This window comes from Gekko japonicus, unplaced genomic scaffold, assembly GCF_001447785.1.
Source record: "Gekko japonicus isolate JY-2015 unplaced genomic scaffold, Gekko_japonicus_V1.1 scaffold426, whole genome shotgun sequence".
Lineage (NCBI taxonomy): Eukaryota > Metazoa > Chordata > Lepidosauria > Squamata > Gekkonidae > Gekko > Gekko japonicus.
This window is the reverse complement of record NW_015160848.1, coordinates 250222-256475: the sequence shown is the minus strand read 5'-3', so window position 1 is coordinate 256475 and position 6254 is coordinate 250222. Positions and strand designations below refer to the sequence as shown.

General features: G+C 46.3%; 1 long non-coding RNA gene across 1 annotated transcript; it reads right to left on the bottom strand.

Annotated features, from left to right (window-relative positions):
* Window positions 1-2042: 2042 nt before the first annotated feature.
* Window positions 2043-5859, bottom strand: LOC107118345. The gene is made up of 2 exons (XR_001482764.1): window positions 5768-5859; window positions 2043-2611 (listed from the first exon to the last, which is right to left on the bottom strand). It is a non-coding gene; the product is annotated as an uncharacterized LOC107118345 (long non-coding RNA).
* Between the last annotated feature and the right edge of the window lie 395 nt (window positions 5860-6254).

The window sequence follows — 6254 nt, the reverse complement described above, 5'->3', positions numbered from 1 at the left end:
GTTGTTGTTGTTGTTGTTGTTGTTGTTGTTGTTGTTGTTTCCTTATTTCATTTGGCTGTCTGTATTTTTTGAGTTTTGGGAATCGTTTCAGGTTTATTTTTAAAGGAAATAGGAAATAAATGCTTTATGCTTTTCAATTTAATACCCCGCTCTAATCCCATAGTTGGGGTCTCTGAGCGGCTTACAAGTTTTTCTTGGTGCTAATCACCGTTTCTGTTCCTAACTACGGGCACAATGTATATAGGGGAGGGACATCCTACCAGCACCCCCTCTGTGGTGGCATGAGATGGGCACCAGAGTAGAAGGCTTTTGAAAGGATTTGTGGAGAGATTGTTTATAATTAGAGAAATAATAGTTGCATGTGCCGAAGGACAGTTATCTGCAGAGGGCTGGTAGCTTTGTGGTCTCTTTTGGATATCCCTAAAAATGTCTGTCTGTCTGTCTGTCTGTCTGTCTGTCTGTCTGTCTGTCTGTCTGTCTGTCTGTCTGTCTGTCTGTCTGTCTGTCTGTCTGTCTGTCTGTCTGTCTGTCTGTCTGTCTGTCTGTCTGTCTGTCTGTCTGTCTGTCTGAATAACTAGAAGGATTTCTTTTCCTCTCCAGCAAGGGTTAAAAAAGGTAAAGGTTCCCTTGCTCGAAAGCCAGTCACGGAACGCTGTTACCTTCCCACCGAAGTGGTACCTACTTATCTACTTGCAATTTCTTGCTTTCGAACTGCTAGGTTGGCAGGAGCTGGAACTAGAGACGGGAGCTCACTCCGTCATGCGGCACCCTCGGGTCTCGAACTGCTGAACTACCAACCTTGCACAGCCTGCAGTTCAGCGTCTTAACCACTTGAGCCACCGCAGCTCCCCAGCAAGGGTTGGGAACATGCAAAGTTTTCCTATACTGAGTAGCCAAACTCACTGTGGGCTACTCTAAATGGCACCTGTTCATCATGGTGTAAGGGACCTTCTCAACAGCTGATGCTGGAAACAGAGCAGCCCGATGTTGAATCTGGGCCTATCTCTCTGTGTGTGTTGTATAGGGTTCCCAAGTACTTACCGCGATCCGGCGGGGGAAACATGCTCCCCGGCCGGACCATTCCTCCCTGTAACGCACCATGCTGTCGCCCGGAAGTGACGCTGGGCGACGCTCTGGCAATGGGGCTGAAAACTCGATGGTACCATTGAGTTTCCAGCCCCATTGCCAGAGTGTCACCCGGCGTCACTTCCTGGCAATGGCATGGTGCGGCATGTCTGTTATACCTGCAGGAATGATCCTGCGAAGACGTCTGTGTCCCCTGCCGAATCACAGAAAGTACTAGGGAAGCCTGGTGTTGTACCACTGAGCAATGACCCCTCTGCACTTTTCAAGTTCTTAGAAATAGGAAGAAATTGAGTCCACAAGGGGGGGAAATTATGCAGGCTGAAGCTTTATTGGGGAAAAAGGAGAGTGACAGCATTTGCACTGAAACAGTTCCATGAATGACAAATATGTATTCTTTACTAAGAAAAAAAAGTAGCTTTTCCACTGCCAAGTTAGCTAGAATAACTTAAAGGTTTCAAAGCAAATGAATACAGAGATAGACGTATGTCACTGTTTAGGCAGGAAGACCATTGTGGGCCCTTTTGGAGGCCTACAGAAGGAAGATATAGATACACTTCTGGTCTCCTAATCAACATAAGTTAAGGAAAATTAAATAAAGCTTAGAGGGGAAAGGGGGGGAAATCTTTCAAGGTGAGAGTAGAGAGAATACAAAGTCATTATCACGTTTGTGGTCATGAGCTTTCGAAAACTTGTTAAACACCAACTGATCCTAACTGAAGAGAAGAAGAGAGAGGTTGAATTTATATGCCACCCTTCACTACCCGAAGGAGTCTCAGAGTGGCTTACAATCTCCTTCCTCTCCCCCTCCCCACAGCAGACACCCTGTGAGGTAGGTGGGGCTGAGAGAGCTCTTTCAAGAACTGCCTGAGAGAGAAGAGCTCTGAAAGAACTTGTGACTGACCCAAGGTCACACCAGCAGTGGCACGTGGAGGAGTGGGGAATCCAACCTGGTTCTCCCAGATCAAAGCCCGCGCTCTTAACCACTACGCCAGACTGGCTCTAGGAAGTGCCGTTCGGTCTGACAACCAAGTCCGCAAAGTTGTCCGCCATCAGTTCGTTCCATACTTTTCAGGTAGCCGTTTCGTTCCCGTTCCTGTGAAGGTCACCTTTCCGTCTTAACAGGAAGAACCGCAGATGCGACCGCAAGGGGGACAGCCGGCACAGGCAGTGTACCCTCCCACACGGAGAGGCTCACAGGAGGCAGAGAGGACAGGCCCCGGGACCACAACCACAAAAGGAGGTGGCTGCATGACGATCTCCGATGGTGGGATTTGGTTGACACATGCGACATGGGCCCCGCTGGTGATCCCGAGGCAACGGGCTGATGTTGCGTTCCCGCAGCCTGAAGTGGCACAGCATGAATTGTAGCAGGAATCCAGTTTCCCCAGACCACCGACAGGGTAGCTACATGGATTGCAGCAGGGTTGGGAGCAACAAGGTTGGGAGCAACAAGGTTGGGGGCAGGACGGGACGGCACAGGAGGGAGCACAGCAGGAAGACATCTTGGAAAAGGCGGAGGGAAGGTCTGGAATTACAGTACGAAAGGATGAGAAATGTCAATGTGGAAGGCTGAAGAATAAACCGGTGCAAGATACACACATAAGCATTCCTCCCAGGGAGTAAACCCAGTTTATCTCAGTGAGACATTGGGGGTGAACAACTTGGTGAGATAGAGAGGAAGAGATTGGATTCATACACCAGCCTTCACTCCCCGAAGGAGCCTCAGAGTGGCTTACAGTCTCCTTTCCCTTCCCCTCCCTGCAACAAACACCCTGTGAGGTAGGTGGGGCTGAGAGAGCTCTCTCAAGGACTGCTTGTGAGAGAACAGCTCTGAGAGAACTTGTGAATGACCTAGGGTCACACCAGCAGCTGTATGTGGAGGAATCGATCTACCATTGACCCTGAATGACCTGGATTTATATCCCATCTTTCACTCAGAGTCTCAGAATGGTTTACAATTTCTTTTCTTTCCTCTCCCCACAACAGATACCCTGTGAGGTAGGTGGGGCTGAGAGAGCTCTTTTGAGAACTGCCCCTGAGAGAACAGCTCTGAAAGAACTTATGACTGTCCCAAGGTGACACCAGCAGCTGCATGTGAAGAAGCGGGGAACCAAACCCTGTTCTCCCAGATTAGCATCTGCATGCCTAACCACTACACCAAACTATACCAAGCTCCTAACCCCTGCACCAAATGATACATTATTTCCTCCATTTATTATGTCTTGACCTAATACATTTAAGCTAACCTCATGAGTTGAACTTTAGGTGATTTTCAGATTGCAAAATGCAAGAGTAAATGAGATATAAAATATTGCCCAAAAGATTTTTTTTTATTTTAAAAAAACCAGACATAACTTTTTCGATATATGTTCAGCAAAGCTAGATTTGAATCCAGTGTCACCTTGGAAACCAAGATTGGGGGGTGGGGGGTTAAGCTTTTGAGAGACAAAGCTTCCTTCATCAGAGACAGGTAGCAAAGTCACTATGATTTCACTCTGCAGTGGAGACAAAACTTAAACTTTCCTAACGTGGCCTATAGAACTTAAGCTTAGCTAGGGTTGCCAATTCTGAGTGTAGAACATAAGAACGTAAGAGACGCCAATGTTGGATCAAGCCAAAGGCCCATCCAGTCCAACACTCTGTGTCACACAATGGCCAGAAATACCAGTGCCATCAGGAGGTCTACCAGTGGGGCCAGGAAATTAGAAGCCCTCCCACTGTTGACCCCCCTGTTCTGCAGATTTGGTAATAGTTCATACGGAAAGTAGAGATAGGGCCATTTTCTCCTGGATAAATGAACTCTGTTGTCTGGAGATGAGTTGAGATTCCTGGAGGTAGCCAGGACCCACCAGAGGCTTACTATCCTAAAATGAACTGAATAATTAATTAATTAATTAATTCGATTTTTATTCCACCCTCCCCATAAATGGGCTCAGGGTGGGTCACAAAATCACACAGTCTCAACAATAATAGTTAAATAACTAAAGCAACACTTTAAAACAATAATAGAAACAGCAGTCAAGCTCCGTGTTGCTATACTCAGTTTAGGCTGATCATAGGGCCAGCAATTTCAGTAGGGGAGGCCAGAGATGGATTTTGGATGCCCCCTGTCTCAACCAAAAGCCTAGATCTCCAACAACAACATCCATGACAAAAAATAATGAAGAGTCAATGAAGATAAGTTGCAAAAAACATTTACTGAAGTATTTCTGTAATTCTGTAAGGAATATCCTTCTGTCATCACTCATACGCTAATGAATACTGCGCAAAGTGATCATTTGTTTCACAATATTTACTTTATCTGAGTGTGTAGCAATCCCAATTCTTATCAAATACTACTTCTCTACTCTTGCTGGAAACATTCCATGTTGACTAATAACAGGACCCAAGGTCTTCACAATGGGATTGCTACATTCTCAGATCAAGTAAATATTGCAAAACAAATGTTCACACTGCGCAGTATTCGTTAGTGTGTGAACAACGACAGATGGATATTCCTTACAGAATTACAGAAATTCTTCAGTAAATGTTTTTGCAACTTATCTTTATTGACTCATTGCTATTTTTATCACGGATGTTGTTTTTGGAGTTCTACCTCTTCCCGTGATCTCTCATTTTTGGCTTCAACCAAAAGCCTGGCAGAACAGCTCTGTTTCACAGGCCCTGCAAAATTGTACTAAATCCTGCAAGGCCATGATCTCAAAGGGGAGCTGAGGCTGAGGCCAGCGAAGAAAAAGCCCTGGCCCTGATTAAGGCTAGTTTGACATCCTTTGGGCTGGGGACAACCAGTAAATGTTGGTAAACCAGTAAAATTGATATGTGGGACTTCCATTTTGCTCCTCATTCATGAAGCGGTCTCAGACAGGCTTTGGAAAGGCAGCATACACATTTTCTCCATACATTCCTCCATTAACACCTGTACATTTCCCAGTCAGCCACCTGCACTTCTTCTATGTGAACACTGAGAGGCCGCGGTCAGACGTGCCGTTTGGTGCAGAGGGGAAGTGAGCCTCTTTCCCCTGGTGGAAAATGACATGGCGCCGCAAGATAACACATCCTTTGTAGCTGCGGGCTCAGCCACTCACTGCCCAATCCGACGGCACATTCTGGCAAGTGGGTTTTTTTTTTTGCCTTTTGTTTCCCATGCGCATAAACAAGGAATCACACCTTCACTCTGAGGGTTCCCCATGGAGTATGCGGTTATGCACATACTGCTAAGCGAGGGGGGGACAGCACCAAGTTGGGATGGAATGAGCTGACCAGCCCGACAGCTTGAGTGCGTACTTGGGCAATCAGACAGGGGAAAGTTTATCAGTGGCCCGTTGGCAAGCATTAGGACTGGACTTTCCCCAGTGTCTTTTAACTCCACTCCCGTGGCAGGGCAGCACGTGGTGCTGACAGCTGTGAGACCTCTCCCAGATGTTGCTGTCTGAATGTGGCCTTTAGATCTGTCAGGCATTCACAGCAGAGTCATCTAGTGGTACATCTGACCACAGCCAGAGATGAGAAATGCCACTGATCACATCGAAATCTTCAATGCCACGGATCACATCAACGTTTCAATGTGAATACAGAGATGAGAAATGCCACTGATCACATCAAAACATTTTTTTCCAAAAGAAGAACTTCCTAAACTTGCTTCCTGGCTTTCTGTCTTATTTTCTTATGATAATATACTTACCAAGAGCAGCAGGAGAAGAGAAGCAAGCAAGCGAAGCTGAGCAGAGCTGTGGAGAGGGTTGCAGGTGTTGCAAGCTTTTATACCATCTCGGGGGAATGTCAAAGATATGACTCATTTCTGATTGCACAGTTTGTTACCTTTTTTCTAAGCTCCCCGTGGCATTTTGTAAGTTGTTTATCCTGATATTATAGGGTGAGCATATTTTACCCTGCAGTCTTCCTTCATTATACTCTATTATAGGACTTTGTCAGGAGTTCGAAACAATTATACTTGAATCAGATCAGAAACGAACCTGTGGAATCACCTGGCTGACAAGAGTGGAGGCAAATCACCTGCTTTGACTGGAATGAAGAAATGTGAATATCCCAATATCATTGTTTGGCCCTCCTCTATGATCCATTGCCCACTTCATTCCCCGAGTCCTGTCAAACTGTGGCTCTCCAGTCCCTTTTGGTTGTCCTCGGTTCTCTCATGTCCTAGGCCTTGG